The sequence below is a fragment of the Onychomys torridus genome, chromosome X (assembly GCF_903995425.1).
Source record: "Onychomys torridus chromosome X, mOncTor1.1, whole genome shotgun sequence".
Classification (NCBI taxonomy): domain Eukaryota; kingdom Metazoa; phylum Chordata; class Mammalia; order Rodentia; family Cricetidae; genus Onychomys; species Onychomys torridus.
Genome location: NC_050466.1, coordinates 91,697,555 through 91,712,312, shown reverse-complemented (window position 1 = coordinate 91,712,312; position 14,758 = coordinate 91,697,555). Strand labels below are relative to the sequence as shown.

Genomic DNA, 14,758 nt, shown 5'->3' with positions numbered 1-14,758 from the left:
TGCAGAGTCATATCCCTGGTTAAGCAACTGATGAGAGAGAGAGAGAGAAAGGGAGAGTTAGCATATCCCACGTATGAGTCATCTAGCTGGTTCTTCAGTATAGTGTGGTCAGCCCTGAACCCCTCCCCCCAAACACAATGTACTCAGCAGGTTATATTTACATATTTATGCATATACATTTACATATATATCTATATGTAACAATACATTTGGAAAGAAGAAGCTACAAATTTGGGAGTGAGGGATATGAAGGGAGTCAGAGGAAGGAGACTGAGGAGGGGCTGGAAGGAGTAAAGGGAAGGAAGCAAATGATGTAATTATATTTTAAGTAAAAAATATATATATGAAACAACTAAACTCAACAACACAGGAATAAAGATTAAAAGAATTTGGGGAGCTGCCACTGCCAGGAAGGTGAGTGGCATGTGAGATGTAATAGATTTTGGTCACTTGATTCATGAAGTATTGCTGATTATAGCTGTTGTGAGAATCTTTCTGGAATAAGCACTCCAATCCCACGAGAGTGGAAGAAATGTCACCACTGGACCAAAGCCAGGACAGCTCCTAAAAGGCTTCAATCCCAGGTCCAGTTTGTATTCTCATTTTTATACTCTAAAACCACAAGGTGGGGCAAGCAAGCTAGCAAAATTTTACAGATGCTTACGTGGCAGCCAGCAGGTTGTTAAGGGCAACAGCCAGCAGGTTGTTAAGGGCAACGGCCCATTGTTTCAGCTATTCTCCAGATCGTTCTGTCTCAGGAAGCAAGTGACATCATGTTTGGTAAATAGATGGTACAAGCAGTGCTTTAAGTAAATTACTAAATAAATCAATACATCAGAATCTAGTAATTAGTCTTTTCTACCTTATTCTATTTCAAAGCTACCTAGCAAATAGAGTGATCTGTGAAGCAAGGGAAAATTACAGGATCATCTTCTGTACAATTGATTTGGAGGACTGCTTCCTTTTGCCCCAACAGCTAATGAAAATGTTCTTTAGTGGCCTGCTCCAACTCAGCCTTAAGCCTTCTACCTGATAATATTGGTCAGGTCCTCTGCTCCTGTCTCCGTCTTGGGCCAGCTTTTCCAAAATCTGTTTCCTTTCTTAGGCCCTCCCTGCCTGTGCCTAAATGTCACCCAGGCTAAACTATATCCATCATTTCAGTGAGTCTTTTCTGGCCCCCAAAGCAAATAGTGCAGGAGAACACAGCAAGCCTGGCAAGTGGTCCAGTTACTGAATTCTATGGTAGCTTCAGTTTCCCTGAAGGCTTTGATGGGGCTACACCTTACACTTAGAACTGAATGAGGGCCTGCCTCTGGTGGTTAAGGCTCCAGGCCAAATCCTCTACCCTAGATGTTAAATACCCCCAGGAATTTCATTTTATCAAGAGGAAATTTGCCAGGATCTACAGGCCCTCATTGGAGAAAAGATGCCAGATCATCAATGTCTTCTATGAGCCCACAAAATAATGTGAGGTGCAAAATTTTAAACTATAACTGCAGTGAGGGGGCAGACATATGGTCCAAGGCTATTTTGGAATATGAAGACTTGGAGACTGTCTTAGTGACTGTTCTATTGCTGTGAAGATACACCATGACCAAGGGAACTTATAAAAGAAGGCACCCAGTAAGAGGCTTGCTTACAGAAGAAGCTGAGAGATTACATGTTGAGATAACAACCATGAGGCAGATAGAGCGAATGGTATTGTAAGCACTGTTATTCCTGCCTTTAGTCCACTACTATGGCTCTAACCCTCTGAAACCATAAGCTCAAGGCAACTTATAAAAGAAAATATTTGGCTTGTTTTCACATTTTGATTCACAAGTAAGAGACAGACACACTGGACCTGGCATGAGGGTTTTGAAATCTCAAAGCCTTCCCCAAGTGTCACATCTTGTCCACAAAGGCTGTACATCTTAATCCTTCCCAAACAGTTCCTCCAACAGATGAGCCTAGGAGGGCCATTCTCATTCAAACCACTACAAATATAATTATGTAAATCAAAAAGCAGCAACCTTGTTAAAATAATGGTTAAATTGTGCTCCCATATGTTTGACTGTTAGATGATTGCTATTTACACTTTTTAAATGTACTGATACAGACTCTAGTTAATCCGATCTGTGCTGTTGCCAACAGAGTCTGGCTAGTTCTGCCTGTGCTATTCCCAGTCTGGAAGCTTGGTCCAAGCTGCACATCCTGTGTTCCATCCCAGTCTAATCAACTTGCCTGACTTTAGCCTGCCCAAGTGTGCTGGCTAATCTCTACATCAACATCACACAGGTTAGGGTCATGTGGGGAGTGGGAGCTTCATTTGAGAAAATGCCCCCACCAGATTGCCGTGTAGGCAAGCCTATGGGGCATTTTATTAATCAGTAATTAATGTGAACATGCACAGCCAATTGTGTACAGTGACACTCCCCCACCCCAGTATGGTTGTCCTAGGGTATATTAGAAAGCAGGCTGAGTAAGAAGTGGAGAGAAAGCCAGTAAGCAACACCCTTTCATGGCTTCTGCTTCAGTTCCTGACTCCATGTACTTGCCTTGAGTTTCAGCCCTTACTTCCTTTAATGTGGAACTGTAGATTTGAAGTAGACCCTTTATTCCCCAAGTTGCGTTTGTCCATTTTTTAGTCATAGCCATAGTGTGGGGTCTCAGTGACCACCAGGGCAAGCAGAGTAACAATCCATATGAGGAAATCTGGTTAAATGCTATGGGTTCAAACTTCTACAGTCTGACCCCGAGCAGTTTACTGTAAGCATATTTAAGTACAGGAAACTTTGGGAAAAACGTTTTCCTTGTGCAACACAATCCCATGTGCACAAGGAGGCACAATTATATAGCAACTCTTCTCAAGGTACATGCCCCTTCTCCCATGAAGATGGCTTCTAGAGATAAGCTACCTGTGTTAGCCTAAGGGCCTAGGGGAGGATCTGGTGTGGTCTCAGTCATACTGATAGCACAGAGGTTGTCTGAGCTATTAGCCACCTCCAGTCCTGTTTATGGGAGCTTGGGGGAGCCCCTGACTATACTGGTAATACAAAGGTCACCTAGACTATTAGCCACCTCCAGTCCTGCTTGTGAGAGCTCGGTAGGGCCTGGCCCTACAGATAATGCATGAGTCATCGAGGCTATTAGCCACCTCCATTCCCAGATTTCTGGGCTGAAAACAGGTTATACAACTTTTTCTTTGAAAAGACAGCCCTGTGTGTTTAACATTCCTGGTTTCCTTAGTGCTGTCTATCCGTGGGCACAAGGACCTTTATGTTCTTGTCACAATAGAAACACTAGCTGAGAGAGAAATCGGTCCCAGGTTCATGGGTGTTTCTCCATGACAGATATGGCCATGCGTTTTGGGGAGGATTTGTGGTAGTATTTGAAGTTTGAGCTGGAAAGGCCATAGGTTGCTCAGAACTGAATGAGCTCTTGCAAGAACTTGGAAGACAAGTATGTTGAGAGCAATGCAAAAAAGATGGAGGCCTGGTTTGTAAAGCTTCACAGGAAAGCAAAGACTTGATCAGGGCTATTTATGTGATGTTTTAAATAAAAAATTTGTGGTTCTGGTCAGCTGGGCCTGAAAAATCAGCTATGACTAAAAAGAGACCAGCACCATTGAGGTGAAATCTTCTGGGAAGTGTTTCCTCAGGGTCAGCACACAAGGTTGTACCTCATGCTGGCAGCCAAACTTGGTAATGTGTAAGATTTTCCCAGGTGGTACCAGGTTAGAAAGAATGAAAGGGTCATGGTGAACATCTGAGGCTTGGCACTGTGAGAGGCCAGGAAAGGTGAAGGTACAGCCTCAGTTGCAATAGAAGCCCCAGGACTGAGGGGTTCATGGTGAGAAGTTGAGGTATCACCTGTAGCAGGGTTAGAGTCCCCAAAGAGATCCACAAAAGCTATTGGTAATAGTGAAGCTCAGTTGGAGTGGAGACCCCAGCATTTTGAAGATGCCAGTGCCATAGGATGACAGCCAAGGATAGTAGCAGTCATAGATTAGAGCCATTCTGAGCCTAGGAAACAAGTTGTGTGTGTTGCAGAGGGGAGCCAGAGAGGAGGCACAGGGTCTTTGGAGCCCAGAAAATCATGACTTGGTCAAAGACATCAATCATTGACCTTTCTATACTATTGAAATTTGGGTTTGCTTTGATTTTTTTTTATTGTAACTACACTCTGATTCTTCCCTTTTGAAATTAAAAAAGTATGTAACTTATTTTTAATTTTATAAGAGTCCATAGTTAAGAGACTTTGGAATTTAAGAGAGACTTTGGATATTTCAGAGACTTTGGATATTTTAGAGAAGTATTGAACTTTGAAAGAGCCTTTGAATGCTCTAAAAAGACTATTTTTAAAGTGAAGTTTTAAAGAATGTGCAACTTTTAAAAGTTGGAATGTTTTATAGTTTGATATTAATATTAATATGAGATCTTGGGGATGAACAAGAAAGAAAAGGTTATAGATTAATAAGTGCTGTGTTTGTGTGTCAGGTTGACAATGGATCAGTTGTGTTGGTTGGCTCTTGTCAACTTGGCACACACCTAGACATTGTCTGGGAAGATGAAATCCTAACTGAGAAAATGCCTCCATAAAGTGACCTGTAGGCAAGTCTGTGGGGGCATTTTATTAATTAGCAATTCATGAGTGGAGGGTGTAGCCCACATGGGTGGTGCCACCCACGAGATGGTGGTCTTGGGTACTATAAGAAGGCAGGCTGACAAGGCTATGAGGAGCAAGCTAGTAAGCAGTACTCCTCCATGGCCTCTGCTGCAGTTCTGACTTCCAGGTTCCTGCCTTGAGTTCCTGTTCTGATTTCTCTCAGTGATGGAGTATGACCGAAGTTGAAATAAACCCTTTCCTTTCCAAATTGCTTTTGGTCATGGTGTTTTGTTACAATAGTAACCCTAACTAAACATGCAGGATAGTTAAATATACATAAATCATTAAATATAATAAGTCATACAAATGTATGTTCAAACAAAAACTACATGATCATCTCAATAGATATAGAAAAGGCCTTTGGCAAAGCACAACATGCCTTCATGATAAAAGTGCACCCCTTTAATCAGCAGAGGCAGGTGGATCTCTGTGAGTTTGAGGCCAGCTTGGTCTACAGAGTGAGATACAGGACAGGCTTCAAAGCTATACAGAGAAACCCTGTCTCAAAAGAAGAAGAAGAAGAAGAAGAAGAAGAAGAAGAAGAAGAAGAAGAAGAAGAAGAAGAAGAAGAAGAAGAAGAAGGAAGGAAGGAAGGAAGGAAGGAAGGAAGGAAGGAAGGAAAGAAAGAAAGAAAGAAAGAAAGAAAGAAAGAAAGAAAGAAAGAAAGAAAGAAAGAATATTACTGAAGGGAACATATATCAATATATATGGAAAAATCCCAAGGCCAACATAATCCTAAGTTGGAAAAACTCAAAGCAATCCCACAAAAATCAAGATTGAGACACAGCTTGGCACCATTTCAACTCCTTTTCAATGAAGTGCTACAAACACTAGCTAGAGACAGGAGAAGGAAAATAAAGGATTAAAAGCAGAAAAAGAATACATCAAATTGTACCTATTGGCAGATGATATATGACATAAAACAGATGCCAAAAATTCCACTAGAAAACTTCTAGAAATATCGACACTTTGAGCAAAGTAGGTAAAAATCAATAGCCTTTCTCTATACCAATAACAAACACCATGAGAAAGATCTTGGAAACACTCATATTGATAATTAGCCTTTAAAAAGCTGAAATGTCTACGAACAAATCTAACCAAGGAGACAAAAGGCCTCAATGAAAACTTTAAATCTCTGAAGAAAATGAGGAAGACACTAGAAAATGTGGTCACAGATCGTAGAACTAATATTGTAAACATGGTCATTCCAGCAAAAGCAATGTACAAATTGAATGCAATTCCAATAAAAACCCCATAACATTATTCACAGAAATAGAAAAACAATCCTGAAACCTACATGGAACCACAAAATACCCTGGATAGCCAAAAACAATCCTGAACAAAAAGAATAATGCTGGAGGGGTTACCATTCCTGATTTCAAGTAATATTACAGAGTGATAAGAAAAATCAAGAAAACAAATAAAAAACAACAGCAAAAAAACAAAACAACATGCCATGTAGATCAATGGAAAATATAGAAGACCCAGATGTAAGTGCACATAACTTTAGCCATCTAGTATTTAACAGGATGCCCAAAACACTCAGAGGATGAAAGATAGCATCTTCAACAAGTGATGCTGGGAAAACTGGATGTCCACATGTAGACTAGTGAAGTAAAACCCCTATCTATCACTCTGTACAAAAATCAAGTTCAGATCAAAGATCTTAGTGAGAAACCTGAATGCTGAATCAGCTAGAAGAAAACATAAAGTGATACCCTATAAGATATAGGTGTAGGAAAGGACTTTCTGAATAGGACTTCATTTACCCAGAAATTAAGGCCAGTCATTGACAAATGCTACTTCATAAAACTAGAAAGTTTATGTACAACAAAGGAAATAGTCAATCACATGAAGAGGAAGCCCACAGAATGGGAGAGAATCTTTGTTTGTTATATATCTTATAAAGCATGAATATTCATAATACACAAAAACCTGAAAACAGAATCTAGAAAAAATGACCCATTTAAAAATAGTCTATGTATCTAATCAAAGGGTTTTCAAAGGAAAAATAAAAATAGCTAAGAAATATCTTTTAAAGTGTTTGTCATCTTTAACGATTAGAAAATGCAAATTAAAACCACTTTGAGATTTCATCTTAACCCATTCAGAATGGCTAAGATCAAGAATGTGGAGAAATGGGAACTCTCATCCCTGTTGGTGAGATTACAAGCTGGTGCATCCATTAGAGAAATCAGAGAGAAGAACACTCAAAACGCTAAAAAGTAAACCTACCATATGACTCAGCTATACCACACCTTGTCGTACGCTCAAAGGACTCGAAATTCTACTCCACAGATCCTTGCTCAGCCATGTTCATTTCTGCTCTATTCACAATGGGTAATGCCTGTGCTGAATCCACCAGGTTTAGATGAATCCTCAGGGGAGTCTTGGCCCTGGAGGAGGTGGGAATGGAGGGGAGGTGATGGGGGGAGGATGGGGGGGGGGGGGGGGGGGGAGGACAGGGGAACCCTTGGATGATGTGTGAAATTGAAACACAAACATAATAATAATAATAATAATAATAATAATAATAATAATAATAATAATAAAGAAAATGGCAAAAGCCTAAATATCCTTCAAGTGATGAATGCATAATGAAAATGTGGTACATATACACTATGGATTTTTATCCAGCTGTAAAGAAAAGTGAAATCGTCAACTTTGCAGGTAAATGAATGGAGCTAGAAAAGATCTTTTTGAGTGAGGCAACTCAGACCCAGAGAGACAAATGCTGCACGTTCTCTCTTACTTGTAGATCATAGCTCTGAACATTTATATGTCAGTATACATCCTGGAGTAACTGCAGAAACCAGGAGAGCAAAAAGTGAGCACAGATGTGAAGGTTCTAGAGAGGGAGTAGGACACAGGTGCTATGAAAGTGGAAAAGGGACCATGGATGGGAGGATTTAATCGGGAAAGAAGGCAAATATGGAGGGGAGGGAGGAGAGATAAATACTACTAAGCATGCTTGAAAAAGCCATATAAAAACATTTTATCTTTACTAAAATACATATATAACAAGGACAGCCTGGTCTACAGAGCTAGTTCTAGGACAGCCAAGATTACAGAAAGAAATCCTGTCTCAACAAAACAAAACAAAACAAAAATACATATATAGGTGGCTGGAGAGGATGCTCAGAAGTTAAGAGCACTTGCTGCTCTTTCAGATGACCTAGGTTCAGTTCCTAGCACCCACCTGGCAGCTTACAACATTCGGTAACTCCAGTTCCAAGGGATCTGGTGTTTTCTTCTGGCCTCCACAAACACCAGGTGTGCACACAGTACACACATACATACATGAAAACAGAACACTAATACACATAAAATAAATCTTTAAAACTACTTACAAAATATATGTACACACACACACACACACACACACACACACACACACACACACACACACAGTTTGATGACATTATGCCTCTTGGGACAATAATTCTCTCCCAAGGAGCCCCAAACTACCTAACAAAAGCCACAATGTAAAATAAGGAAAATTTCTCTTGACCTATTTTTCAGGGGAGTCTAAGCAACTCCTAAAACAACATAGGCTATTGTTGTTACAATTGGTTGCCTCCCAGAACCTGAAGATAAGACCCTATTGTTGAAGACATGGGAGGAGTTGGTGAATGGAGAGGGATGAAAATGATGACATGTATGCTCACGTATGAAATTCTAAAAAAAAAGTAAAAGTCTTAAATTAAAAAATAAAAATTTAAAACTAAAAAGCTCTTTGTTTTACGGAAGCACCATTTTGTAAGAATCCTGTTTTGTCAAGCTTCACCATATTGCACAGCAAATGAGCAGAATTTTAGCATCATAACGATGTACACATATATCAAAACACATTGTACCTCCTACATATATACAGTTATTACGTGTCAACCAAAAACAAAATAAAATAATTGAGAAAAAGATCAACCAGGACACAAATGACTTCTTTTGCTTGGACCAATTCATTAAAGCTTTAGTGTTCATTCAAAGAAGTGGAACTGGGTCTGATGGCATGGGCATGCATTTCCAGTTAATTGCAAGGCAGGAGAATCACAAGTTCAAGACTAGCCTGGACAACTCAGTGAGACCCTATCTCAAAATAAGAAGTAAAAACAAAGCTGAAGATGCAGCTCAATGTTAGAGCATTTACCTAACATGCATAAGGTCCTAGGTTCAGTCTCCAGTCCTGATTTGAGGAAAGGAAAAGGAGGAGGGGGAGGAGGAAGCTATTCTCCAGATAAGAATATAGGGATCCAACATTATAGTAAGACAAATGTTGAAGCAAGATGATTGATTATAGATATATAAGAATTTATGGGAACTTTGATGATGATATGATGATGATGGTGGTGATGATGATGATGATGATGACTGTTGTTACTCCTTGGCTACTTTGTCTCTGTCTTCTTTGATAGATTATACTCATCACTATAAATATGGAAGTCTATTCTGAGTTTGAGTCTCAGAACCCACATAGCTGAAGGAAAGAAATGATTCCCATAAGTTGCCCTTTGAACTGCACATACATGCTGGGGCATTCGAGCCCACATACACACAGAATAAACAAATACATAACTAAATACATGGATAGACACATAAATAAATGTAATTTTAAAAATCAAAAAAGAAATGCAACCAGATAGCCAAAATGAAGCACAGCACTCTGGAGGCCGAAGCAGGAAAACCAACTTGCGTGGGAGACTTTGTCCCAAAACCTGGTAGAGGGATGGAGACTTAAACAACCCAACACAGCAAAGCCCATTTTTCTTCTCCCTCAAAGCTGTGCACAGCGTGGAACCTCTGCTCCAGCCAGAGCCAAATGCTGTGACAGAGCAGAGTTCAATATCCCACTGGCCACTGACTGACTCATACAAGGTGTCTCCTATAGACAATACCCACCTAACACAAGCAAAGCTCCTTTCCACTTCAAATGCCATGAAAAGAAACAGAAAACTGCAATGTAAGGAAGGTGAAATACGAGGAAACAAAATTGTATGGGTTGTGCTACATTCTTAGTAAATACATAAAAGCGAAGATAATGGCCAGAGAGAAAATCCAAGAAGCCAAAGAAGTGTACAAAGAGCATATCCAAGAGGATGTCTGTAATGAGAAGGGCTGAAACTTCACTCATGAGAACTAGACTTTGATGGTCATGTCCCATCAAATGAAAGGCTGTTCCCAAGGGGTGTGTCACTCCTAAAGCAATCTCTTTGCAGTGGAAAACACAGCCCCAGACTGCTACCTTCTTATACACTGAATTGAGGCTATTCTTGTTCAGTTCTGGTATCCAGTCATAGTGGCCACAAGTTCTAGACAGCAGAAGAAAATACTGACCAAATATTTGTTACAAACTTTTGGTTATTTGAATGGTCTGGAACACATTACATGGTTGTGACTACAGAGGAGTCTCTTTACAAGAGATTATTGGGGAAGGGGCACCTGCTCATTTGGTTAACTTCAAAGGAACAGTAACAGTACTAGGAATTAACTATAATACTACAGAACACAAGATCTGTTCCATACCATTCTATTCCAACTTGGGGGACAGACTTTGAAAAAGATACATTTGAACACATAATAACACAGCAGAGCTATGGCATTTATAAAGCGTATGAGAAAATATGAGGTGAAGACTTGAGACACTTAATAGTATCAAAAGTACAGAGGCAACACTTATCGTAGATCTGATTCTGGACATTGTCTTGATACTGTATTAAAAGTCTCTGATGTTTTGGGTAAGAAATTTCCTGTTACTGAGAACTCAAAGGGCTACAAGTTACTGCCTCCTTATCTTGGAGTTATTCGGGGAGATGCAGTGGATATTAATACTTTATAGGAAATTGTAGAGGGGATGAAACAAAAAAATGGAGTATGGATGTTTCCTTTCTTTTTGGTGGAGCTTTGCTGCAAAAGTTAATGAGAAAAATAGCTAGTTATATCTAGTTATATGGTAACCAATGACCTTGCAGGTAATGTGTTTAAGGACCCAGTTGCTGATTTCAACAAAAGGTCAAAAAGGTGCCAGTTATCCTTACATAGGACACGAGTAGGGTATTTTGTTATACTTGAAGAAAGAAAAGGAGTCCTTCAGGAATATGGTCACAATCTTATCCATACAATTTTCAAGAATAGAAAGGTGACAAAAAGCATTTGATTAAGTCAGCAAACCACACAGCTGAATATTGAACTGGATGTGGTACCTCATTAGGTTTCATTCAGCCTGGTTGTTGTGCATGGAGTGTGTGCATATACGCATGCAGGCATGTGTGCACCTGTGTGTATGTAATACATGTTCATTGTACAGATGGGTGGGTTCTTTTTGCCCTATGATACACTCCAGACAGATTGTTGGTTTACGGACATACTGCCCTTTTAATTTTCTTTTTCCTAGTGTTTAGATGATCTCAAATTAGGAAACACTTATAACCACATACATGATTAGTGCTAAAGAAAGATTTTTAGGCCTCTTTGTTAATAGATAGTAACTGAATCCAGTGTCTATCTTTTCACAAATAAGAGAACCAAGAAACTTTTCTGTGTAACTACAAATCACATAAAACAGATTTGAATTAATTTCCATGACTGCTTTATGTTTATATTTAACTTATATTTCTGTACAAATGAGATTGTATAAGATATATTTAAAGTTTGCATGATTTAACAGACTTTTCAAATTTTTATAATTCATATGAGCACAGACTTTCAAGAAAATACTTGAAATTAAATTTCATTGCTTTTTGTCCATTAACCAGCAAATAAAACATGGCCTTAACAAAGTTATGCCAGGACATATACCCTATAGAATTCCTAACCTCACTGCCCTTGTAGAATATGCATTATTTATTCTACATTAAAGAGAATAATGGTTCTTTTTCTAATATTAGGCACTGTACATTTCTATACCAGTAAAATACCAAATCTGAAAGGTCTGTTCTGCAATTTCATATATCAGATATTGCTGGTGGCTCTAATATGAACCTCAAGATTTTGGTGTGGGGGTTGGAGACAAGGTTTCTCTATGTAGTTTTGGTGCCTGTCCTGGATCTTGCTTTGTAGACCAAGCTGGCCTCAAACTCACAGAGATACGCCTGGCTCTGCCTCCCAGGTGCTGGGATTAAAGGTGTGCGCCACCACCACCCAGCTCAACCTCGAGAGTTAAAAAGATAATTTTTAGAGAGAATTTCTGCTTCCACTATTGAACATACATATAAATGTAAAATATTGTCATAAGTGGTCAGGCAGTGGTGGCACACGCCTTTAATCCCAGCACTTGGGAGGCAGAGGTTGACGGATCTCAGTGAGTTCAAGGTCAGCCTGGTCTACAAGGCAAGTTCCAGGACAGCCAGGACTATTACACAGAGAAACCCTGTCTCAAAAAAACCAAAAAACCAAAATTGTCATAAGTTTATGTGTATATTTTAAGGTAATTTCACTTCTAAATTTATTTTTCATATGCTATAGGTGGTATGACTTAAATGAATTGATGGAATGGGTAGTGAGTACACTTATTTTAAGTTTTTTGACTCATATCTTCATTAAGTTTTTAAAAGAATTAAATTGGATATTAAATTATTTGGATTTTATTAATTTAAAGATAAACCCTTCAGTAACTAATCAACAAGTTCTTGATGTTAGCCCCAATGAAAAGCATAAGTCTTAATAAATTACTCTTAATGCAGAGAGTTGGCTAAATTTAAAGTATTCATTCTCAAAATGTTTATAGTGATTCTCTACTAGATCCCTAGTGGGTTATTGCAGCTGACTAGACACTAGTTTTTTCAAGATGACTCATGGCATAGATCAGTTCTAGGACAGTATTGGCCAGCTGCCCTGCAGGTTGACTTGGGATTGTTCTCTTATTTTTAATTACACACTGTCTAAGGCTGCTTCCCACTTCAGTAGCAGAAGTCAAGCAGCTGAAATAAAGACCAAATAGTCCACAAAGCCTGGAATTTTCACTTTTATGTCTTAAACATAAACACATAAAAGCTAGCTAGTTGCGTTCTAAGAAAAGGAGCATGGCCTTGCATTTTAAGAGAAATGTTGGTTTTTCTGGAGGCTAAATTTTATGGAGTTTATCTCTTGTTCCCTCTCACTTAAGAATTTGATATTAGACAACTGATTTAGAAACATTTTAACAACTTGCCATTAAAGGTAAAAATTTTAAAGCCATAAATCATCTAAAACAGTTACATGAGAAATAATTTTATCACTGGACTAATCTAATGAGATGACTTATTCAACAGCTTACAAGTGGAATTAGACAGAACAGAGGTTTTTACAGGTGATTATAAACACTAAGGAAAACATTAAACATTATTCACTTTAGTAATCTTCATCCTATAATCCATGGTAAAAAATGATCAGAAACTGACTTTTTAGAAAGTGTAATTTAATCGTGAGAGAAACCAACTTACATCTGATTGGATTTAAGGCCCACTCCATGAGATGGAACTCATACCCCACACTGCTTAGGTGGCCAAGAACCTGAGACTAGATAGCTCAGGGACCTAGGGGAAAAGCAAATACTATTGTTCTACTAAAAGAACATTGCAATAAAATGACTCCAAATGACATTCTGTTGTACTCATAGTTCAGTGCCTTGCTCAGCCATCATCAGAGAAGCTTCTTCCTGCAGCAGATGGGAACAAATGCAGAGATCCACAGCCAGGCATTACACAAAGAGTGAGAGACCTTGGAACACTCAGCGCTAAATGGGATGTCTCCACGAAACCCCTCCTGTCAGGTCTCAGGGAACCCTGCAAAAGAGGAGGCAGAAAGAACACGAGAGCCAGAGGGGATGGAAGCCACCAAGAAAAACCTTAGAAAGGCCCTCTAAACCAACATGGTAGAAGCACATATGATCTCACAGAGACTGAGGGAGCATGCACAGGTCCTGCATGGGTCTGCACTAGATGGAGTCCTAGAGCTGAAAGGTGGACATATACCCCCATCCTTAACCCAGAAGCCACCTCCAACTGATAACCACTTTCAGATGAAAATGTAGTTTGCTCCAAGGGAGTCTCACTGCAAAAACAAACCACTCTTAAGGGCAGGCTGTATGTCCAGCAGTAGATGGCCAACAGAAAACAAACTTGATGGCACCTTTGGACATTTCTTGTCTTACAATGCCATGCCAGGGCCTTTTTTTCTTTTGCCTTTGAAAATTTTTAATTTAATTTAATTTATTTAACCCTAAAGGTTTTTCATATGTATTATGGCCTCTGGTTTTGTGTTTTTATGGGATTCCTGAGTGTGTCTCTGTATCTGTATGTTTCTTTTGCCTTTTCTTGAGCTCTTTTCCTTCTGTTTGTTTTTCATTTTTCCAATTCGTTTGATTATATTTTATTTTATTATTATCCCTTAAATGCATGTTTAGTTTCTAATAGGAGACAGAAAGGTGTGTATCTGGATGGGAGGGGAAGTGGGGAAGAACTGGGAGGAGAATAGGGAAGGGAGTCCGTAATTAGGATATATTGTATGAAAAAAATCTACTTTTTAGTTTATGCTTTTTGTTGTATTATATTTTTATTATTTTAAGCTTAACTTTAAATATATTCTGATCATATTCTTCCCTTCCTTCAAGGCTTTCCAGATCATCTTCCCCTCTCTACCCACTCAACTTTTAACTTCTTTCTCAAAAAATAAACAAAAACCCAATACAATGACAAAATCCCCCCCAAACCAAGAAAACCAAATAAATCCACACCCCAAAAGAAAAAAACAAATTGTAACCAAGTAAAAGCGTACACACACACACACACACACACACACACACACACACCAAAAACAACAAGAACTACTCCTCTTGAGCATGAAGCCTGTCCTGGACTGGTTGATATACCCAGTGTTACTCCATTGTAGTAAACTAATTTTCCTTCTCCCAGCAGATATAAATGACAGTTCAGTCGTTAACCTTTACCCCAGTGTCTAGGTTTACATTCATTCATTCATTTTTCAAAAAGTGTAACAAAATAGAATATAATAAAATAAATAAAAAACTATCACACTAAAGTTGAACAAGGCAAAGCAACAGAAGAAAAAGAGCCTAAGAGAAGGCACAAGAATCAGAGACCCACTCATTCACACACTCAGGAGTCCCATAAAAATACTT

General features: G+C 38.9%; 1 pseudogene; it reads left to right on the top strand.

Moving 5' to 3' along the window:
* Nucleotides 1–6,759: 6,759 nt before the first annotated feature.
* On the top strand, nt 6,760–10,798 carry LOC118574734 (annotated as a pseudogene).
* Nucleotides 10,799–14,758: the final 3,960 nt, after the last annotated feature.